At 42.7% G+C, this 24,737-nt stretch overlaps 1 protein-coding gene across 3 annotated transcripts in view; it reads left to right on the top strand.

Moving 5' to 3' along the window:
• Positions 1-24,737, top strand: part of MCPH1 (microcephalin 1) — a 206,916-nt gene that overhangs the window by 108,807 nt on the left and 73,372 nt on the right. The window lies entirely within an intron of this gene.

Genomic DNA, 24,737 nt, shown 5'->3' with positions numbered 1-24,737 from the left:
GAATTATAAATGACATATTGGTAAAAGCAACCCCTCCCTGTGAAAAGCCGAATAACACACAGCAAATTTAGAGGACCCCTTTATAAGGTTTCTCAACATAGTAAAAGTGGTGAAAGTCGATGTTGAATGAAATGCAAACACACATACACTCACCGGGCACTTTATTAGGTACACCATGCTAGTAACGGGTTGGACCCCCTTTTGCCTTCAGAACTGCCTCAATTCTTCGTGGCATAGATTCAACAAGGTGCTGGAAGCATTCCTCAGAGATTTTGGTCCATATTGACATGATGGCATCACACAGTTGCCGCAGATTTGTCGGCTGCACATCCATGATGCGAATCTCCCGTTCCACCACATCCCAAAGATGCTCTATTGGATTGAGATCTGGTGACTGTGGAGGCCATTTGAGTACAGTGAACTCATTGTCATGTTCAAGAAACCAGGCTGAGATGATTCCAGCCTTATGACATGGCGCATTATCCTGCTGAAAGTAGCCATCAGATGTTGGGTACTTTGTGGTCATAAAGGGATGGACATGGTCAGCAACAATACTCAGGTAGGCTGTGGTGTTGCAACGATGCTCAATTGGTACCAAGGGGCCCAAAGAGTGCCAAGAAAATATTCCCCACACCATGACACCACCACCACCAGCCTGAACCGTTGATACAAGGCAGGATGGATCCATGCTTTCATGTTATTGACGCCAAATTCTGACCCTACCATCCGAATGTCACAGCAGAAATCGTGACTCATCAGACCAGGCAATGTTTTTCCAATCTTCTACTGTCCAATTTCGATGAGCTTGTGCAAATTGTAGCCTCAGTTTCCTGTTCTTAGCTGAAAGGAGTGGCACCCGGTGTGGTCTTCTGCTGCTGTAGCCCATCTGCCTCAAAGTTCGACGTACTGTGCTTCAGAGATGCTCTTCTGCCTACCTTGGTTGTAACGGGTGGAGATTTGAGTCACTGTTGCCTTTCTATCAGCTCGAACCAGTCTGCCCATTCTCCTCTGACCTCTGGCATCAACAAGGCATTTCCGCCCACAGAACTGCCGCTCACTGGATGTTTTTTTCTTTTTCGGACCATTCTCTGTAAACCCTAGAGATGGTTTTGCGTCAAAATCCCAGTAGATCAGCAGTTTTTGAAATACTCAGACCAGCCCTTCTGGCACCAAAACCATGCCACGTTCAAAGGCGCTCAAATCAACTTTCTTCCCCATACTGATGTTCGGTTTGAACTGCAGGAGATTGTCTTGACCATGTCTACATGCCTAAACGCACTGAGTTGCCGCCATGTGATTGGCTGATTAGAAATTAAGTGTGAACGAGCAGTTGGACAGGTGTACCTAATAAAGTGGCCGGTGAGTGTATATGTAGTAGGATGAAAAAGTAATGAATTGAAAAGGATCCACAATGTACTCTTTTTCTTGAAGATAGGTGTTAAATGGTAGACTTGCCACAATCCTTTAATTATACTTTATTAAATGATTTCTTCACCACGGTTCCTATTAAAGCTGGCTTTAGCTAGCCATATAGGGTTGATTTTTCTGGTGCTTGTGGGCAAAGGACTTTCCAGTCACTAATGTAGCTCTATTCCTTAAGCAATGTGTTTTGGAGATGAAAAAGTTAAAACAACATTCTAAAAAGGTCAGTGAGCCCAATCGCAGCTGTACAAGTCTGCATGGTTTGGAATTTTCAAAGTTCATGGTTTAAAACAACAGGATGCTTTGCCCAGGCATCATAAATGAAGTTAATAACATACCTAACAGACTCTAGTTATTCCAGCTTAAAATCAGAACCCAAGATGTACTGCATGTCAGAGGCACAGACGAGGCTTCAAAATGTCCTGCTGTGCAGATAGCAAATTTCTCAATAATAATAATTCCTTTATTTATATAGCTCACGCGGATTACGCAATGCTGCACAGAGCTTGCCAAATCAGTCCCAGTCCCCAATGGAGCTAACAAATTTACCAACCTACCAGTATGTTTTGGATTGTGAGAGGAAACTGGAGGGAACCCACGCAAACAGAGAGAACATACAAACTCTTTGCAGATGTTGATACCCAGGTACACAACGGTGCAAGGCTGTAATGCTAACCACTTAGCCACCGTGCTGCCCCAGATGGCTGGTAAGAGCCTCTGCTGAAAGCAGAGATTAAGCGGTCAATATAAGAATACTCAGCCCTACGTAGAGTTCAGTATATTCTTAAATTTTACTATGATCTAGAACAGTGGAGGCAATCCTATGGCATTGGTGCCAGAGGTGGCACTCTGAGCCCTTTCTTTTGGAACCCAAAAACCAAGTTCATCAGAGGGGACTTAAGGCATCCTATTGCAGTCCAAGGTAGTCCAGGACAAGCTGCATACTGCTATTCTTGGGTGCATGGGATTACAGGATGGGTGGGAAGATGTGGACAGAGCTGGATTATCATTGGAGCTCTGGCTCTTGAAACTGCAAGTCTTTCTGTCCAGGGGACACTGGGGGAAGCTACAATAATCACAATTTCTCACTGTAACTTTTATAACAAAATGTATTTAAAATTCAAATGCTTTAATGCTCAAGGTTCTTATTGTATTAGTGGTGAGCATTTTGTAGTGTTATTGGGGAATTATTTGAGACTGCAGCTGCATACTCTACAGAGTTTTAATATTTCCACCACAAACTAAGTGTTTAGTGGTGTTACACTAAATACCTATAACTTTAGGGATTTTTAGCCTTTGAGTTTAAAATACATTCCTATGGGTGTTATTAAAATATGTCCCCACTAAAATATAATTTCCCATAAATATAGCCATATTGTCCCTCAGAAACAGAGGAAAGCTGCCCTTGGATACAACCAAAGCTGCTGGAGGTATTGCTCAAAGAAACAAATCGTTTTTGCATATGAAATCTCCAGAAGTTACTGCATGTCCCTGAGGGTTCAGGGGTTCAGGCAGGTCTCAATAGCGCATGTGTTGCCACCGCTGCTGGGGTGCGGCCGTATCCAGGGACAACTATCTAGTTACTAATGGTCAACACTGCTACATTTATGGTACCATTTTTTAAAAACATCCAATTGAAGGAATTGGCAGATCAATTGAATTAAATGTGAATGTCCAGAAGGGAAAATCTCTTTAAAAGGGTATAGATATGTTAGCGCATTTAGGAATTGAGACTTTCTTACCCTGGCAATTCTGTTGGGCATATTTAGAATTAAAGTACCAGTCCAGCCAGAAAAAAATGAGCCCCAACCACCGCAGCATTGAATGCAAAATGCATAGTATAGTCTTTTGGGAGCATGAGAAAAAGCAAACACATAGTTAAACAGCATTGTATAAAATGAGTTAAACTTCATACGTATCTTTTAATAGTGTCCTTTTATTAACATATTATTTTCCTTTTATACACGTAAAAAATTTGATGTGTTTTCTCAGCCAGACCTTTCCAAGGTACTGAACCAGCAATGTAGCAGTGTTTACTAATCTGACATTCTGGATTGTGTTGCATGAACATTATCAAATTTTTTACAGCTCTTAATGACCTATTCACAGCCCTGTCATGTTACTGCAAGCTATTGAGCCCGGCTGGTTTGCTATTTCCAGGCTTCTTATCGCATTGTAATGAAGTTGAATTTCAGCATTTTATCTCTGAAAGGAGACTCCAGACAAGGTCTCTGAGGGGTGTCCTGGGAAAACCGCATCTTTTTCTAACTTAAATTTACAAATGAATACAAAAGAATTAGTAATTTTGTTCCAGGTTTGAATGCACAAAAAGTTTAAAAAAAAAAAATTACTGACAATTAATGCACAGACATGAAAATGATCATATTTTTATTCCAAAAGGCAACCATTTACAATACAATCTGGGGCTTATTTACTATGGGTCGAGCGCTGCACTTTTGTCGCACCTTTTTCGAGTTTTGCACGGCTTGGACAGGTATTTAACAGGTGTCAGCGCTGGAATTGTGATGCACACGATCATTTTCTGTTGCAGTTGCACTGGCTTCCATGCAACGCAAATTGGGGGGCGTGCCATCGGGACGATGCGACTGACTCGGACTGAGTGCGGGATTTAACTTTCAAATTGTGTCGCAAGACAATGGGGCTCATTTACTAAGGGTCCGCGATCCACACTATCGTCAGAATACCCGACGATTTCCAATGTGCAGCGCATTTAGAAAAGGATTTTGGATTTTGGCGCATCTGCGCCGGGTTTCACGCGACACAAATCGGGGGGCAGGCCGTCGGACAACGCACAGGATTTAACATTCAAAATGGTGTTGCAAGACACGCAGTTACACACTTACATGCACTGGGAGGTAGAAGGTGAACCTCGGCGGGGAAAAGACGGATGCAGGATCTCAGGCGCACGATCTTGGTGAATCGTGCCGGACTCCATCTACGTTGGACCGTCCGGATCAGGGATCGCAACAGGACCGGGTAAGTAAATGTGCCCAAATTAATTTACATGCACCATGAAGTAGGTGAACTCTGTCGCACCGGAGTTTGGAAGCGACACATGCAGGATATCGGGCTCATGATCTTAGTGAATCGCGCCAGAGTGCATGATCATCGGACAATGCACTTTTGGTGAACTAAGTCGCACAGGTAAGTTAATGTGCCCCTCTGTATGCTCCCTGATTGTAAGAGGATTCGAGCATGGATACTAATCTGAATGGAAATGTCAGTCTTGGGAATTGTTGCAGGTATTTGTTAGATCTTATGACAAAGATTACCTGATTGCATAGCCTTCCATCTCTTACAGCAGTGATGGCAAAACTATGGCACAGGTGCCAGCGGCGGCACTTGGAGCCCTCACTGTGGGCACTTAGGCCTTTAACCAGCACAGTGACCAGAAAGGACTCATAGTATACTCCTGCAGTCCCAGCCGCAAAACATTCTTGGTTGCCTCAGACTGCAGGATGAGAGAGGAGGTGTGGACAGATCTGATCATCATTTGAGCACAACTGCGAACCCCTCAATTCTTCCGGTCATCCTGGATGTATGCTACAATGATAATCCAAATATCACCTCCTTTCAATGTATTGGTGTCCTCAGTCCGCTTAAAAATAAGCTATTCCTTTAATTGCCATGTTGGCACTTTCCAATGAATAAGTGGGTTTATATTGTAGTTCGGGCACTCAGTTTGTAAAGGGTTTGCCATCACTGCCTCGTAGGTTTTTGGCCTATCCTGATACATGCTTTGATTTTTCATTTGAATCAATGAAGTGAAATATGTAAAGCTCACCAGATACTTTAGATTAATGTTCTTTGAACCCAACAGGTTTGTTTTCACAGCAGTGAACACCCACTAATGTGCATAGGGGTATTTTTGCTGTTGGATTTCCACACCCCTCATATCTTTATTCTGACTGGAGATTAGTTGCAACCAGATGCGTCTGGTCCCTTTCATAGTGTAGGTAAGCCTGCACAGATGGTGTACATGTGAGGGTCAGGCGGAAGTGCTGTCTTCTGATCGACTACAGTATCTAAGTGTATGGCCTGTAAAAGAAGTTAACATTAATCCAACGAGAAACAACAGGGTCAGAACCCCTTGAGCTCTTCACTTGTTTATACCTTTAAATGTTAGTTATTTGTATATTGTGTGTTAATATTTAGCCAGTCAAATGTGACTATTTGCAGTGACCTTAATTAAAATAAATAGAAATAGCTGAAAAAAAACTATAGATACAAAATGTGTTTGAGTTGTACATAAAGAATATATGGTTTGTCTATGTCAGTGTTGGTCTCATGTCACGTTCTACCTCATTACAGATGCCATCTTATTAACAAAACTTCCACCACCTAGCCTATGCTTATTCTTTATCGTTGCCCATTCACCTAGACACCTAGTCAAACTTGTAGTGTCCCATCTGTCCCTTAGCATCCCATATTTCCATATAGGCAGCTCTACAATGTGTAGTACTAGTAGCGCCAGCTCTTGTGGCAGTCAGTTTAAACACTTAGTAAAGAGTGCTATTTTTGAGCCACTTAACTATAATATGATAAAAAGTAATGTTTTGAGGTTTTGTTCTCCCAGTGTTGAGAAAGAAACCAGACATCTTGGATTCCCTTGGGAACACATGAAGGGATTATGTAGTGAAGATCTATAGTGCTTATGGCTAGCTAGTTTGGGAGCCTGTCATCTAAAGAGTGTACTGACAGCTACACAAGAAGATAACACTGCTGTAGTGTATGTGTGATACTAAATAAACACTGCCGGCATGGAAGCTTCTGTTGTCACTGTCAATTGTGTTTTTATTCTAAAACCTATTTTACACTAATTATTGTATACCATTTGTTTCTTAGTGAATGTTTCAAAATTCAATATGCATTTCAAAAATTTGACTTTAATTCACAGTTTAGTAAAAGAAAGCACCACACTTTCTGAAAACAAGTTAAAAATCAAGAAGGTAAAAAAATCTTATTGTCACAGTACGGTCCAGTCACCGATATGTATTTGGAAGATGATGACCATTTTAAACCTGAAAGTGACCAGCGGATAGTAAAAGCAAATAAAAAAAAATGTAAATATATACAGGCCACTCATAATGGTTTTGCAATAGAATGATTTATGAAATGTCTGTAATGTAGAGGCGCCAGGAACTCTGAAACTCGCATTGCTTAATATCACACGTACTGTAAGCGCAATGGTATAGTGTTGGCTGCCTAATAAAAAAAAATAAAAAACAAATCAACCTAAGGGCTCCCTAGTCTGCAAGTGAATGTAGTTTTTTTTTATGTGTGTTTATGGAAGGGCTTGCTGCTCTGCCCTGTGTTATATAGATTTTTATCATAACTTGGCCTGTAGCGGATATCAGGCCTTAAAATGTCTCCTTCATAATGAATTGTTCATCGTTGAACCTAATCTCATATTATCTGTATACTTTTATTCAAACAGTTTGCCTTTCCAAGAACATAAAACAGGCTATAATCACACATGACAGGCGCTTCAGCCTTGAACAAAGCCAGCATTTTCCACATACCAGCATGCTTTACTTCCACTGTTGCCTGCAGTGAAAAAAAAGATGATTACTTAAAGCTTGATAAGGATGTTTACGAAGATAGATATACAGTTCTGTTCTGCTTAGCCAGCCATCACCTTGCACGTTCTTGTCGGAACACATTCTCTAGTCTATATATTTATGTTGGTAGCTTAAACTTCAACAACCTATGGTTTTTTGAGGTGGGGGGGGTTGCTGCATTTACACTGTAAACACACTTATGCTAGATCATTTATAAAAAGTGTCACCCCAACTTTAAAGGGGCTGTCCAAAGTTTGTAAATCCCAATCCTGTGTTCTTATTCCCCCTGCATGATGAAGTGTGTCCTGATGCAATACAATGTCTATGGTAGTACCAGAAATAGCTGAACATCTCCATCTCTCATAGGGGCACATTTCTTCTTTATGTTTTGTGACTTTTTTTGCACCTATCCAGATTTTAAAGTTGTAAAATGATGCTAAAAAGTTTCAAATCCATACATGCTCTTGTCAGGCGTAGGGAAGCCGTTTGTGACTTTTGGGGACTTTTGTTTACAATGTCACAAGATCACTAAAACCTTAACTCGGATGTACTAAAAAGGCAAAACTCCTAAGACCCATCTGACCATCAGAAAAAGGGGGAGTAAGCCAAAACAAAGCTACATGTGCCCCTTAGAGTAGTAATGAGTGTGCCTGATATAAGTGAATGCTATGCTCATGTATTTCCAGCCTTCCCCTTGACATTGAATAGAGCATACCCATTCTCTAGATAAGTCAGGGTCCCAGCATATGGACTCCCACTAATTGAATTTATATAACCTTCCTTGGCCCATAGAAATAGAAAGAGGTGTAGAATGAACCTGTTCTACATGAATTGGGCACCTGTTCTTTCCAGTGAGGCATTCATCATCCATGTATCATCATCATGGTACATTATTACTATTGTGTTGCCTCCCTCTGCCTTTCATAATCCTCTGCTATGTCTTAAAATCCATGCATGCTCTGATCTGAACAGTCATGTAAGCAATGTCTCACTTTGTGTATGGGGGGGGGAGGGGGAGTTGCGGACATTTTTCTAATACACTTTATTAAGAAATTCTGCTTAGTTTGTCAAACATCAGGCTCATAGTAGTGTAGATTTGTACCGTGTTAGCCATGGAGAGCAGAAGAAGAGTGAAGAAATCAGGCGATACCTTTTTGAGGCTAGCCGAGTACAGTTGATGGTGAGCTTTCGATAATACTAGTTCTCTTCATCAGACATGATGTTATGCATGAAACAGAAAATTCATATATTCATGTATACTGTATATATTTAATTTGCCTACTTGAACTCCTCACATCTTCTTTGTTGGCCTCTGCCAAAATCTGAAGTTACAGGTAATCATTACTGTTAATTGTTTCAATTACCATACTTTTTAACTATAAGAGAACCTCCAGATATAGTCATAAAAAAAAACTACTAATATATTTTAAAAATGTCTTGATGGCCACACACAAACAGAGCTCTGCAACATGGAATACATGCCATCTTTGCAAATGTAAAAAATGTAGCCATGTGGCCAGCCATGGTAATCATAACATAAGCATATTTTTCTTAAGTGTCATTGTGGTGATTTTGGTTGGCGCTACATTAGTTTTCTGTATTGGGAATTGGCAGAAAATGTTTTTCACATATGGGAAGTTTAATAACAGCACAGAAATACCTAATTGGTGGTCCATAATTATGGACATAATCTGCTGCCCTAGGGAAGGAAGGTTCATATGCTGAAAGTGTTTGAACCTCAACTAGCCACATATATGTAGGCCAGCAAAAGAAACAAGAGGATACAGCTGAGAAACAAGCAAAGAGAAAACTGAAAAAATATGTTGACTTCTATTGTTAGCTTATTTAATTTTTCCCAAAAGTAAACTCCACCCAATAGCAAATTAGAGTATTAGGAAGTAATCTTCTGAATATAATTGCACGAGCTTCCTATTTAATGTTGTTTCTTTCCAATGTCCACTAGCCAGGGGTTGGTCTCTCTATCCATGTGTCTCTCTATCCAAAGTATAGTTTATACTTGCCACGTGCAGAGGTATAGTAGCCATTAACATAGTCTCCCCCAAACACTCACAACCTAATGTGCTGTACATAAGTAGACTGCATTACAGTAATACTTTTTATATGACCCCTTTCTAAACCTTAAATAAAATGCAGACTGAGCGCAACCCATATCAGATCCCAAAATTCTTATAAACCTCACACTTGAAAAATATAAGCCACTGACCAAGTAGGTTTGTCCGACCAAACTACAGTCTTGCCAAACAGAGTAAGGACCGATCTAGGCTCTCTAACAGCTGACTCTAGAGAAGCTGGATCTGTAAATCCCGGGTTCAAAAGCTCCACAACTACGCCACATGCGCAGTGAAGCCAGGGTGTAGTACACTGACTTAACTACGCGCCTGCGTGAGGGAACAGAAATAAACATAAACATTTTTTTTCTAATAGAGACTTGCTAAAGGGAGATTTAGGGCACGAAACCACCGGTCCATAGGTGGTTTAGTGTCCCAAATCACTCTGACAGGTCCTCTATATTGCTAGCTTTGAAATGATTTATAGTTTTCTGATTTCAGTTTCAATTTGTGTAAATTGTATGCAAAAAGCAGAGAACCATTTAACCCATTACTGAAGCACGCTGTAATACTATATCGCACAGTGGGAGGACAGAGAGGGCTCATGGGCTAAGCCCTCTCCGTACAAGGTAGGTGTTTGCTGCATATTGCAGCAATCGTACTCACCAGTAACACCCTCGGTTGGAGCTGGCTCCAACTGTGAGTGTTAACCATCTATCAGATTCGATTGCACCCCCTGTGATGTCATTGGGGGGATTTAATCAGTTACTATGACAGTCTATTTTTTTAGTTTTTTAACAATAGATCTTTATTAACAGCAATATTGCAAAGATACAAAATACGAACATCTCAATTATTCAATTATTTATATAAAAGAATTACATAGATGTTATTACGTCTTAAGTCATTACTAGAGATGAGCGAACATACTCGTCCGAGCTTTAAGCTCGTTCGAGCATTAGCGTACTCGAAACTGCTCGTTGCTCGGACGAATACTTCGCCCGCTCGAGAAAATGGCATCTCCCGCCGTTTTGCTTTTTGGCGGCCAGAAACAGAGCCAATCACAAGCCAGGAGACTCTGCACTCCACCCAGCATGACGTGGTACCATTACACGTCGATAGCAGTGGTTTGCTGGCCAGATCAGGTGACCCTGGAATAGACTAGCCGCTGCCCGCGCTGCTCGGATCATTCTGTGTCTGGATGCCGCTAGAGAGAGAGCTGCTGCTGGTCAGGGAAAGCGTTGGGGTGTTCTATTAGAATAGTGTTAGGCAGGAGTGATTCTACAAGAACCCAACAGTCCTTCTTAGGGCTACAATAACGTTTTATTTTCCTTTTTTTTGGTTTGCTTGTGGCTGGGCTTGCTGGCACTAGTAGTGCAGCTAGTACCATATTGTGAGGAATTTGCAGGGAGACTTGTGTTTAGCTCTTAGTGACACACATATCCACCTCAATACAATAGCGTTATATTTTCCTTTTTTTTTTTGGTTTGCTTGTGGCTGGGCTTGCTGGCATTAGTAGTGCAGCTAGTACCATATTGTGAGGAATTTGCAGGGGGACTTGCGACCATTGTGTTTAGCTCTTAGTGACACACATATCCACCTCAAACACCGAAGTGGGACAATTTATTAGGGGTTTGATTTGAATTACGCCGAGTCTGCTGATTTATTTTTTTTTACGTTTATTTCTTTTTAGAACTCACATTAATCTGCAAAAGCAGTGTGCTTTGAGTGTGGGCTAGAAAATAGCCATAGGAGAACCCTAACGGCTTATTTAGGCCTACAATAGCGTTATATTTTCCTTTTTTTTTAGTTTGCTTGTGGCTGGGCTTGCTGGCATTAGTAGTGCAGCTAGTACCATATTGTGAGGAATTTGCAGGGAGACTTGCGACCGTTGTGTTTAGCTCTTAGTGACACACATATCCACCTCAAACACTGAAGTGGGACAATTTATTAGGGGTTTGATTTGAATTACGCCGAGTCTGCTGATTTATTTTTTTTTTACGTTTATTTCTCTTATAACTCAAAGTCATCTGGCACAGCACAAAATCCAGTTGTGTGCTGTCAGTGTAGGTTAGAAACTAGCCATAGCAATAGGATAGCATCGTTTTGTTTAAAAAAAAAAAAACACAAAAAAAAAAAATTTGAAGTTTACACTTTAATTTTGAAAATGTTTAACCCGAGGGCTAGGGGTAGAGGACGAAAGCGTGGACATGGGCGTCCAACTACTGCAGGGGTCAGAGGCCGTGGTCCTGGGCGGGGTGAGACACCACCTGCTGATGAGGGAGCAGGGGTACGCCGCAGAGCTACACTCCCTAGGTTCATCATGTCTCAAGTTACTGGGACTCGTGGTAGAGCACTGTTGAGGCCAGAACAGTGCGAAGAGGTGATGTCGTGGATTGCGGACAATGCTTCTAGCCATTTGTCCACCAGTCAGTCTTCCACGCAGTCCACCCATGTCACCGAAATCAGCACTCCTCCAGCTCCTCCACCTCAGCCTCCTTCGCCCCAGTCTGCCCCCTCCCAGCAAAATTTGGCATTTGAACCGGCATACACTGAGGAACTGTTTTCTGGACCCTTCCCACAGTCACAAACCACTTGTCCGGTTGCTGCTGAGCAATTTTCCGATGCCCAGGTTTTCCACCAGTCGCAGTCTGTGGGTGATGATGACATTATTGACGTAGTGGAAGAAGTGTGTAAAGAGGTGTCGGACGATGAGGAGACACGGTTGTCAGACAGTGGTGAAGTTGTTGTTAGGGCAGGAAGTCCGAGGGGGGAGCAGACTGAAGGATCGGAGGATGATGAGGTGACAGACCCAAGCTGGGTTGATAGGCCGGGTGAACACAGTGCTTCTGAGACGGAGGCGAGTCCTATAGCAGAACAGGTTGGAAGAGGCAGTGGTGGGGCCAGACGGAGAGGCAGGGCCAGAGCTGGTGCATCAGCGCCAAATGTTGCCCGTAGTCAAGCTCCCGTGGCGAGTGCTAGATTTTCAGAAGTCTGGAGGTTCTTTAAAGAAACACCGGATGACCGACGGACTGTGGTGTGCAACCTTTGCCAAACCAGGATCAGCAGGGGTTCCACCACTACTAGCTTAACTACCACCAGTATGCGCAGGCATATGAATGCTAAACACCCCACTCAATGGCACCAAGCCCGTTCACCTCCGGCCGGGCACACCACTGCTCCTTCCCCTGTGTCATCTGCTAGTCAGCCCCCTGCCCAGGACCACGGCCCAAACACCTCCCGTGCGAAAACCCCATCTTCGCCTCCACGATCCTCCACAGCATCCACCAGCGTTCAGCTCTCCATACCCCAGACGCTGGAGCGCAAAAGGAAGTATAGCGCAACCCACCCACACGCCCAAGCCCTCAACGTCCACATCTCCAAGTTGCTTAGCCTGGAGATGCTGCCCTATAGACTGGTAGAGACCGAGGCATTTTGAAACCTCATGGCGGCGGCCGCCCCTCGGTATTCGGTCCCCAGCCGCCACTACTTTTCCCGATGTGCCATCCCAGCCCTGCACAAGCACGTGTCAGAGAACATCATCCGTGCCCTGACCAACACCGTTTCTGACAAGGTCCACCTGACCACGGACACGTGGACGAGTGCTGCCGGGCAGGGCCACTATATATCGCTGACGGCACATTGGGTTAACTTGGTGGAGGCTGGGACCGAGTCTGACCCTGGGGCTGCTCATATACTGCCGACGCCGAGGATTGCGGGGCCTACCTCGGTCCAGGTCTCAAAGGCCTACTATACCTCCTCCTCCTACCACCCCTCCTCCACCTCCTCCTCCTCCGAATTACCATCCGTGGGCATGGCGCCATCAGTCGGTAGCTCTAGGCACAGCAGCAGTGCCATCGCTAAGCGACAGCAGGCGGTGCTCAAACTGCTGAGCCTAGGCGATAAAAGGCACACCGCCCAAGAGCTATTACAGGGCATCACGGCGCAGACTGATCTATGGCTGGCACCGATGAACCTGAGGCCAGGCATGGTTGTGTGTGACAACGGCCGTAACCTGGTGGCGGCTCTGCAACTCGGCAGACTGACACATGTGCCATGCCTGGCCCATGTGTTAAATCTGATAGTTCAGCGTTTCCTCAAGACATACCCCAATCTGTCTGATTTGCTCACGAAGATGCGCCGCATCTGTGCGCATTTCAGGAAGTCCAGCACAGATGCTGCCACTCTCAGGGCAGCACAGCGCCGCCTCCAACTGCCCGCTCACCGACTGTTGTGCGACGTGCCCACGAGGTGGAATTCAACATTAACCATGTTATCCAAAGTTTACCAGCAGCGCAGAGCGATTGTAGACTGCCAGATGTCAACTTCCACCAGAACTGGTAGTCAGGTCAGTCAGCTTCCTCAAGTCTACAATGAGGAGTGGACGTGGATGTCTGATATCTGTCAGGTGCTGAGTAACTTTCAGGAGTCAACACAGATGGTCAGTGGCGATGCCGCCATCATCAGCCTCACCATCCCGCTGCTTGGCCTGTTGAAAAACTCTCTGGTCAGCATGAAGTCGGAAGCTTTGCGCTTGTCACAAGAGACGGGGGAAGAAGATTCCCTTGTTGATAGCCAAAGCACCCTTAGGTCTGTTTCTCAGCGCATATCGGAGGAGGATGAGGAGGAAGAGGAGGAGAATGTTGGCGAGACAGAAGAGGGGACCATTGTTCAGTCCTTCACTGTTCAGCGTGTATGGGCAGAAGAAGAGGAGTTGGAGGAGGAGGAAAAGGGCAGTCAGGCCAGTGAGGGGAGTGAATTCTTGCGCGTTGGGACTCATATGGCAGATTTCATGCTAGGCTGCCTATCCCGTGACCCTCGCGTTTAAATAATTTATTCCAGCACCGATTACTGGGTATTCACTCTCCTGGACCCACGGTACAAGCAAAATCTTTCCACTCTCATCCCTGGAGAGGAAAGGAGTGTGAGAATGCATGAATATCAGCAGGCCCTGGTGCACAAGCTGAAACAGTATTTCCCTTCTGACAACGCTAGCGGCAGAGGGCGTACTTCTGCGGGACAAGTAGCAAGGGAGAGTAGGCGAGCAGGCAGCTTTTCCAGCACTGGCAGGGGTACGCTTCACAAGGCCTTTGCCAGTTTTATGTCACCCCAGCAAGACACTGTGACCTGTCCCCAGTCTCGGCAGAGTAGGGCTGATCTTTACAGAAAGATGGTGAGGGAGTACGTAGCTGACCATACCATCGTCCTAAATGATCACACAGCTCCCTACAACTACTGGGTTTCAAAGCTGGACATGTGGCACGAACTGGCGCTGTACGCCTTGGAGGTTCTTGCCTGCCCTGCCGCTAGCGTGTTGTCCGAGCGGGTTTTCAGTGCAGCTGGTGGCATCATCACCGATAAGCGTACACGCCTGTCGACTGACAGGCTGACGCTTATCAAGATGAATAAAGCCTGGATTTCTCCGGATTTTCATTCTCCACCAGGTGAAAGAAGCTCAACCTGAATAATGTATGCACTCCTCCTCCTTATTGTCCTCCTCCTCTTTGTACACTAAAGCATAGGAAATTGGCTATTTTTTGCCAGGGCCAACTGGCTCTAGCTATAGTACTCTATGTATTTAATTTTTCTGGAGGGCCACCTACCTGGTCCTCTGTTTTAAGCAATTTTTGGGAGTGCCACATACAGGCACTCAATCTATTTAATTTTTCTGGAGGACCACCTACCTGCTCCTCTGGTTTGAAAACTTTTTTTGGACTGCCACATACAGGCACTATCCAAATTAAATTGTCTCCATAGCAGCCTCCACATGTCGTCTTTTTAGCTGGCTCCACACGTTGTCTCCATTGCTACCTCCACACGTCATCGTCATAGCTGCCTCCAAAAGTCGTCCATATAGCTGCCTCCATACATGGTCTCCTTATCAAACGAACTGTGTCAGGCAGAATTTTGGGTTGTTTTCACGGCTTCCACATCAAACTTGTTAACTTTGTCGCCACCCTGCTGTGTAATCCACAAAATATACTGGCAAACTTTTATCATTTACCGATATTATTTCAGCGCTTCTTGCGCATCTGTTTACATTCCCCTCACCCGCCATATCCCAAACTTATAAGAACGCTACTACACTTGATCTTATACAAAAGGTTCTTAGAAGTGGTGTTTGGGGAGTAGCCGAGAGACAGGGGCTTGGATTGGCGAAAGCTCGCCTGGCAGCAGAGCGCCAGCTCCATCTCAAGATCCAACTAACATAGTTTTAAATGCAGCACCTTTAATCTACTACTAGTTCACTGCCTCCATACATCGTCCCCTTATCAAACGAGCTGTGTCGGGCAGAATTTTGGGTTGTTTTCATGGCTTCCATGTTAACTTTGTCGCCACCCTGCTGTGTAATCCACAAAATATACTGGCAAACTTTTATCATTTACCGATATTATTTCAGCGCTTCTTGCGCATCTGTTTACATTCCCCTCACCCGCCATATCCTAAACTTATAAGAACGCTACTACACTTGATCTTATACAAAAGGTTCTTGGCAGCGGAGCGCCAGCTCCATCCCAAGATCCAACTAACATAGTTTTAACTGCAGCACCTTTAATCTACTACTAGTTCACTGCCTCCATACATCGTCCCCTTATCAAACGAGCTGTGTCAGGCAGAATTTTCAGGTGTTTCACCAGATACATAGTGGAACTCGGCCCATCTGTCGCCGCCATGCTGGAGACCTGATGTTGCAATCATAGCAGCGCAATATGGATGCCCCATACTGTCGCTCTTAATCATGGAACCATTTCCGTAAAAACAATTAAAAATAGAACCACTATGCTATTCCATTATTCCTAGGTGAAATATTCAAACGACCCGGCCTGCTTTGAAAATTATAATTTTTTTAAAGTAAACGCTTCTGGCCCCCAGGCCCATTTTGGGTGGGGAGTAGCCGAGAGACAGGGGCTTGGACAGGCGAAAGCTCCCCTGGCAGTGGACCGCCAGCTCCATCCCAAGATTAGGCAGCCTCAGAGGCATCCATGCATGCTGCCCCTGCTGTTTCCTGTCCATTTTGCCTCCACGATCCTCCACAGCGTCCACCAATGTCTCATTTCAACTCTCTATACCCCAGACGCTGGAGCACGAGAGGATATGCAGCACATCATCCCCTTATCAAACGAGCTGTGTCAGGCAGAATTTTCAGGTGTTTCACCAGATACATAGTGGAACTAGGCCCATCTGTCGCCGCCATGCTGGAGACCTGAAGTTGCAATCATAGCAGCGCAATATGAATGCCCCATACTGTCGCTCTTAATCATGGAAGTCGTCTCCATGGCTGCCTCCACATGTCGTCCCCTTATCAAAAGAGCTGTGTCAGGCTCATTTTTCGGGTGTTTCACCAGATACGTTATGGAACTTGGTCACTATGTCGCCACCATGCTGTGTTATCGACTAAATATACCGTCAACCTTTTGTTCACATAGGAAATCATTTCACCTCCTTTGGTGAAACCTGAGTCCATTTAGGGTATGTCGCCATGAGACTCTCTAGCCTGCCACTGCTGCCGCTGCCTCTGCATGCCGTCCCCTATAGTGTCAGGGTCAATTATTGGATGTTTTAGATGCTATCTAGCCTCATTCGGTCACTCTGTCATGGCCATGCTGTTGCCCATAATTTTGGCATAATGGTGCGATTAAGCAGCCTCAGAGGCATCCATGCATGCTGCCCCTGCTGTTTCCTGTCCATTTCCGTGGTGTTTCCATCCTTTTCTGAGGTTCCCAGGTGTTTGGCCAAGCTTCCCTGTGCAGAGCCTTGGTCCCCTTGAAAAATGCTCGAGTCTCCCATTGACTTCAATGGGGCTCGTTATTCGAGACGAGCACTCGAGCATCGGGAAAAGTTTGTCTCGAATAACGAGTACCCGAGCATTTTAGTGCTCGCTCATCTCTAGTCATTACCTAACAACATTGCTTCAATATCCATACTATGACAGTCTATAATGGACTCCCAGACCTATCATTCAGCCTGATCTCTAATTGTCTGTAGGAGGCAAATGCTTAGAGATCAATAGCAAATCTGACATGTACTGCAATACTGCAGTATATGGTAGAAGTGATCAGTCACCCAAGGGTTAAAATACCCTTGGAGGTATAAAAAATAGTAAGAAAATAAATTTTAAAAAGGGAAAAAAAAGATTGGCATCATTTTAATAGCCTTTTCTTGTAAAAACCAGGGCATAAGAAGCTAAAAGAAGAGCAGATCCTACCTGAGGGGGCACACACCAGTATGTAATTATGCTTGGATTATAACCCTTGATCCTGGTGGTAAATGCCCTTGAAGTGTTGGATGGTAATGTGCATCAGTCTCCCTTCATGACAATATGTTGGTCATGGCTGCTATTGACAAGTATTTATTTCCATACCCTAGGACAGGAAGTGAAGCAAAGTTGGAGCTAGCTCTCAGAAGAAGGAAACATCTGACAAACAGTTTTGTTTATAACATTTTTATGTATTCTGTTATAATACATACTGTACACAGATTATTAACTCTGTGCAGTCTAAACCTGTGGACTGTCCCTTAAAGCCTATATATTTATGATTTGTAAATTGCTACGGAATATGATGGGGCTATATAAATAAAGATTATTATTATATATCTACTCTATTCAGGACATCAGGAAATTACATTGCAATGATGAGCTCAGTATCAAGGGCTCAGATTCCAAAATAAATATAGCTTTCTGAAAAAATCTGCACCACAAAGTGGTGACTAGTATTGTAGCTCAGCGTGAATGTTAAGCTGCGATACCACATATAAACAGCAACCACCTGTGGTACTGTTCTTGTTCTCTAAACACTTTTAGCCATTCCAGATCTGTTTCATGTATTGTATCTTATTGCGAAGAACACAATTTCATCTTTCCTCAAACTGATTTTTTCTTGTCAGCTGGACATATTGGGGCAGATTTATAAAAGGGTCTGGTGTTGAATGATAAATCTGGCGCAGTTTAAGGCTGTCTAGTCATACAAAGCAAGGTAAACTTATTTGGTTCAGAAGGTGTCAAGCTTGTGGGGCATCAACCAGGTAAGAACTATAAAGACAAGTGAGTCTTGACTATAGTCAAGCATGGTAGTAGGAGTTTCATGGTATGGTTTGCAAACGAGTTCATTGAGGGAGCCACGAATGCAAAAATGTGCAGCAGCTGAAGTAGCACATGAGCTCCACCTTTTGAAAACTGGGTTGCACCACCAAAATGACCCCTGCCTTGCTAAGAGGAGTGCAAGGTCCCTAAACTCTACAAGCTCTGTGATGGCATCGTGGAGTGGTGGAAGAGAATTTCACTGGCGACCTGTAAATCTCTAGTGAACTCCATGCTTAAGATTTGATGCAGTGCTGGATAAAAATGGTGGGCACACAAAATATTGACACACTGGGCACAATTTGGTCATTTTTACTTGTGTGATTACTTTTGTTGCTAGCGGTTTAAACATTAATGGTTGTGTGTTTAAGTTATTTTGAGCAATTCCCAAATTTACACTTTTATACAAGCTGCACACTGAATAATTTACATTGCATAAAAGTGTCATATTTTTAATGTTGTCCCATGAAAATACATAACAAAATATTTCCAAAATGCAAGTGGTGTACTCACTTTGAGACATTGTATTTTATTTTTAACTTACAAAAAATAGAGGACATTTGCAACAGCTCATAATTTGTGGAATGAATGAACCACATTCACATCCCCAGCAATTCAAAGCGCCTAATAGCAACCTTGTATCGTTATCTCTATCCCACCTGGGACTACACTACTACTACAAGATGGCCGCTAGATGGACAATAAGTGGACCTTCTGGTGGACATCCCTGACTTGTATGCCTGCTCCCCAATATCCTTGAATAAGCAAATAAATTCCTCCCGACGTCAAGATTCAAACCAGACATCTTACCCAGTTGGGATCAAATAATGGGTATATTTCTCACTGACATTTTGAATGTGGGGGATCGGCAGGTGCTTTCATGCACTTCCCTTTGCTAAAACATACCTAATGCACTACGTTCCCTTTGATGTTTGCTATAGAGCAGTGATGGCGAACCTTTTAGAGCCTGAGTGCCCAAACTTCACTTGTACCTTCCCTCCCCACTTTGCACTAGAACATTCTGCAACATGAAACTCATATGTCAATATTACTGAATCCTGATGTTCTGGTCCAAATAAGAGTCCTAATATAATGTTTTCAGGAAATAAGCTTTTGCTATAAATTTCTCTCTTACCTTGTGGACTGAACAGTATTGTTAAAGTAGGGTCCTATAGAACATAAATCCACTCATCATGCCCGACAGAAATTATCGACCACCCCAAATAATAACTGTTGCTCCTCATGTTTTGAAAAAAAAGAAATGCTAAAGTATGTTGTTTGAAAACATGATTAAAAGAGATACCGTATTTAAAAAATAATGGCTTCTAGGGACGCAAGGCTAAAATGCAGCTTTTAGTTCATGATCTGTTAGATCCAATGACAAGTAACCCTCATATAACAAAATTCTTCTATAGAGAACCTGCTTAATATATATGTTAAATATAAATTTTAGCTCTAACCCCTTTTTATTAGAAATAATTTAAATTAATCTGTCCTTCTTGGAAGCCGCATGAGACCTTAAACGTATCATTAAAATTGCCTGGATGTCCTACGGGATCTTATCTGTCACTAATATAATTGACTTACTATATTGCTTGAATGTGGTTTTCTCTAATTTATCCAATGATAGGTGCCAATAAATCACTCTTGACATGCACACCCTCAGCGGGTCCGAAAATATTTGTATAGTGGAGCAACGTTTTACTCAAATATGAGAATACACTAGAGATGTAAAGTAAAACGCCATCTTTTTATGTGCTTTACAGATTGTAGTGGCCTTTTAATTCTTGTGCTGTGGAGTTTGTATCCTTGATATAGAAATGAATGGGAAGATTGTATACAAAAACAGTAATCTATTACTTACACATTTGGAGATATTATGTTCTTACTATATAAAATCAGAGATTCTTTTATTCATATACAAATCGCTGAGAACAGATATAGAATTATGAATTATTCTAGTTTTACACGGAATTGCATTTCCACATAAATTATTTCCTCTTAATGAGCCTAAAATAATTAGTACATATCTTTATAAACAGCTTTAAACTCTTCTGAACCCTGGCTTGAAAATAATCTTTTTTTTTTGCTGTGGAAAGACACATTACACAGGATTGGTTGACTTTGGTGGGATGCATTTATCTGTGGAGGTTTCAAGCAGACATTTGAAAATATATTGATATACTGCTAGAGAAAAGCGTTCTTTACAGCATTTTCCATCTTGGGCCAGTTCACACTTCAGTTGTTTCATCAATTTTTTTTCTGTAACACAGAAGGAAAATAAACAGGGTTGTGACCCAGTTGATAGTAGAAGTATTTAAAAAAATATATCAGCAGAATAAACATAAAGAATCCATGCATACATAATCTATTATGAAGAAGTGCTCCACAGTATGTAATGACTGGAATGAATTGAAAGGGGCCATCCTTATAACATATATGCATACTACTGAAGACCAGAATGAAATATGGGTTTAGTGGGAAGAAAACAAAGTAGGAAAAAGGGATGGAGATGGGAGTGGGAAGGACCCATGTGTTCAGAGGTCCCCCTTAGAGGGTTCAATCATATATCACTCACTGCGTCCCAGTGAGACCAATTCTCCAGGAACTGGAGGCCAACATATATATCATACTCCTCATGTTGTGAGCCGAAGGAAGAGCTCCTTGTCGCCAGAAAGTAAGATTTCTTAGACTTTTTCTACATTAAATCTTTGCAGCTTACTGTACGTCCATCCATTCCTCTTTCATCCAGTTGCATCAGTTATTGTGAGCCCAAGCCAGGTGTGGAGACTACACAGAAAAAATATATAATGCAGAGAACTGCACCTGTTCTGTATGTTCAACCACACGTGGTGAACAGTCCATGAAAAACAGAGCACATGCTGTCCAGATTTCACAGGCCGAGCACAGTGCCAGGGGTGGGACTTGCTGCATCATAGTGAAATATGATGGAAAGAGCCCCGCTGGCCAGTCCCTGAATACAGGGAAGCAGGGACACCTTGCATCATATTTCACTATGAGACAAGGAGTCCCTCCCCCAGCACTGTGGTTGGTCCTAGATATTCCGCCAGCATGACGGCGGCGGCCTTGATCTTTCGAAAATTGACACAGCTGCAATTTTAAGTTAGTTGGGTTAGTTTATTTTGGACCAGTGTTTTGTACTGTTTGTTACTGCATCTACAGCACCAGTTACAATTACAGGTCAAAGGACAAGCTGATTTTGGGTGGTGGCCTCTGTTATTGACTGTGTAATCTCAGTGTAAACAGTCTTTGTCAAATAGTGCCAAGTGTTTCCTTGTAAGAAATTGTGCATGGCTTATATAATTATTTCCCCTTAATGGGCCTAAAATAATTAGTACATATCTCTATAAACTGCTTTAAACTCTTCTGAACCCGGCATGAAAATAAGCATTTTTAATGGAACACACTACATAAACATACTATATTTTGTAGATCTATTTTTTTTTATTGTGTGATATGGGTTTCATCTTAACTGAGGGTTGTTTGGGTTAAGTGAGTTCACAAACCTTTATATATGATCCCATTTCTAGGTCTTTCCATAATGAGGAAACCATTTCATTTCATTGCACTCCATGTGAAAATGACTTAAGCAAACATCCCTGTACCCAAACAACTGTAATACAATAAATATATTTTGGACATGACCATGCATATTTTTGATCCACGAAATTAGAAGGACTTGATGATAAACTACACGATAATGTTCATGTGCTAGTGGTTAGCCGTCATAGTCTATTTCAATCATACTCTGTTGCCAATAAAAACGTTTGTTCCCTGTCTGAAAGAAAAGCTAAATCTATAAATGTTCATGTATGAAGAGTTGGGTATAAAGACGGTTTTTCTGTGTTGCTGCGTTGGATGTACTTTCATTTTTATTAATTTTATTATCAAAACTACATCATGTGAATGTGTTGTCCAGGAATGTCTAAACTGCACTGATCAGCTGTTTCATCTGTGATAAATGTTGGACATGAAACCAGCAGCCCTGTGTCCCTTGTATTAAATTTAATAATAATAATAATAATCTTTTATTATGTATTCCGTATCACTTTACAAATCATATAGGACATATGCAAAAAAAAAACTATATTACAGTACAGTCATATGGAACAATGGGAGTGAGGATCCTCAAGAGGTGTAAGAGCTTGTATAATGGTCTAGCCATGCTTTATAAGGGAACCAAATAAAATAATTTAATAAATAAAAATGCTGCTGCCATCGGCCGCCATCTTATATACAAATTCTAAAGTCAACGGGACTCCAAAGAAGCCGGGAGCTTTGGTATCTATCTGGTGTTTGACAGGTAACAGACAGGAGGAGGATATAAGATGAATTAGTAAAGAGAGAGTTAAACTTTCAGGCAGTTAGCGAGTGTGATAGACTTTCCTAAAGGGAAGTGTTTTTTTTAAGCTGTATTTTTATTGAAGATTTCAAAAGACAATCAGTGTATTAAAAAGGGACTCTTAGTGAGCCAACAACTTTATAACAAACATACATATAGTGATATGGGGGCAAACATAGGATGACACATATGGGGGAGGGGGAAGCGTTATCTTCACCTGCTTGTAGGAGAGTGGGACCGCTATTAAGCCTTCAACTAAGCGCTCCTCTCTTCCCGTCATCCCTTGGAGCCCATGTAAGATTAAATATCTACAGTATTCTGGAGAAGGTCTGTGAGATACTCCATTATATGGACTTCCTGTATCCTAGTACAAAGCTCGACCCCTATGGGGGGCAGGTAGGTTGTTGCCATTTGGCTGAGATCAGGCATTTAGCTGCTTTGAACAAATGTAGAATGAGTCTGGAAGCATGTCTATTCAACTGCTTCACCATTCTCCAGTATGGGCGGATAGCAGAGCAGTGCCAGAATATATGTGGGACAAATGCTCCCCACACTTCCAACAAACATCAGGTGAGTCAGGATATATTGGGTGCAATATGGCAGTTTTATGGTAACAAAACATTAATCATTTATATTGGTTTTCTTTATACTGGACACATTAGGAGGATTTAGCTGCTCTATCCCAAATCATTCTCCAGGTCTCCCAAGAAAGAGGTATGTAAGAGCTAGGTATGATTCCCCCTTCCGCATATAGTTACGTTTCAGAGGATCAAGTGGGTAGGTCAATATTTTATAAATGGCCAAAATGAGGCCTTTGGTGGACACTCCGTTTGGCAAATCCTCTCAATTTCTGTGGGTGTAGAAATCTTAAGCCATAGAAAGAGATCAGGAATTGTTTCATTTGGGGGTAGCTAAAGATGGAAGAGGAGGGAAGTCGAGGCTTAAAATGAGGTTGATTGTGTGTCAGGTATTATCTCCTCCTTGGCTTGAGGGAATGAAACCCACCTAATCCTTATGGATCAATTGGGGATCCACTGAATGAGTCTACTGGCCAAAATCTTTGTCAGAATTTTACAATCAGCATTTAATAAGGCTATAGGCCTGTAGTTAGAACAGTGCAGTGGATCCCGGTTTAGGGATCAGGGAAATGTGGGAGTGGGATATTTCTCGTGGGACTGGTGTACCATTAAGAAAAGCATTAAATAGGGCTATTAGGTGTGCAGCTAATAGCTATAATAATAATAAAGGTACATCAGGGGATTTGCCATTGGGGGGTATTTTAGTACTTCATTCAGTTCCTCCATTTCAATAGGGGCATTCAGAGTTATTAATGCTGTAGAGCGTAAGCGAGGGAGATTAATTCCTATCTTTAATCTTGCAATCTGAGAGTTACAGGCCTCAGTTACGGGCCTTCGAAGATTGTACAGGTTTGCGAAGTAGGCTTGAAAAATATTGGAAACCTCTTGAGGGTCATAGGACACCGCCCCATCAGGGCAGCAAAGGGGTGGGCTGAGAATCTACCAGCGTCCTCTCTCAGCTGGCGGGCTAGCAAAGTGTGGGCCTTATTGCCTCTTTCATAATATTTGTGAGCTATATCTTTGAGCTTAGCTCTGGTTTCTACTACCTTTTTGAGGAGGGATCTAGTAGGTGCACCAGTCAGTATTTGCTCTAGTGCACTAAGTTGGGCCTTCAGTTCTATCTCTTGTTTCTCTCTCACTTTTTTCATGTTTGCAGCCAGAGTGACACACTGACTCTTCACCATCATCTTATGCACTTCCCATAGGCTAAGGAGGGAGACTAACTCTACATTAGAATGAAGAATTACCCAAGAAATGTAGCCATTGCCTCTTTCTGTGCTGTTTTTTTAAGGAGTGTCTCATTAAGCCTCCCCCCATAAGGGTGTCTGAGAGTGTAAGCAAAGGGGGCATGGTCCGACCACGTAAGAGATGGGTTTCAAGAGCATGTTTGTAACTTCTGAGGTTGGGTTTTAATCTGATAGTCCGGGGAAGGGTATTCCAGAAAACTGGTGCAGCTTGGAAGAAAATCTGGAGATGTGAATGAGAGGCTAGATTTAAAGTAGAAATTAATCTAAGGTCACTGGCATACCAAAGAGCACGAGTTGGGCGATTGACTGAGATAAGAGGACGTGTATCATTATGCAGAGCTTTGTGGATGAGGGCGATTATTTGAAACTGTATTCGGAAGGAGACTGGAAACGAGTT

Source organism: Engystomops pustulosus, chromosome 3 (assembly GCF_040894005.1).
Source record: "Engystomops pustulosus chromosome 3, aEngPut4.maternal, whole genome shotgun sequence".
Lineage (NCBI taxonomy): Eukaryota > Metazoa > Chordata > Amphibia > Anura > Leptodactylidae > Engystomops > Engystomops pustulosus.
This window is presented reverse-complemented; position numbering and strand designations above follow the sequence as displayed.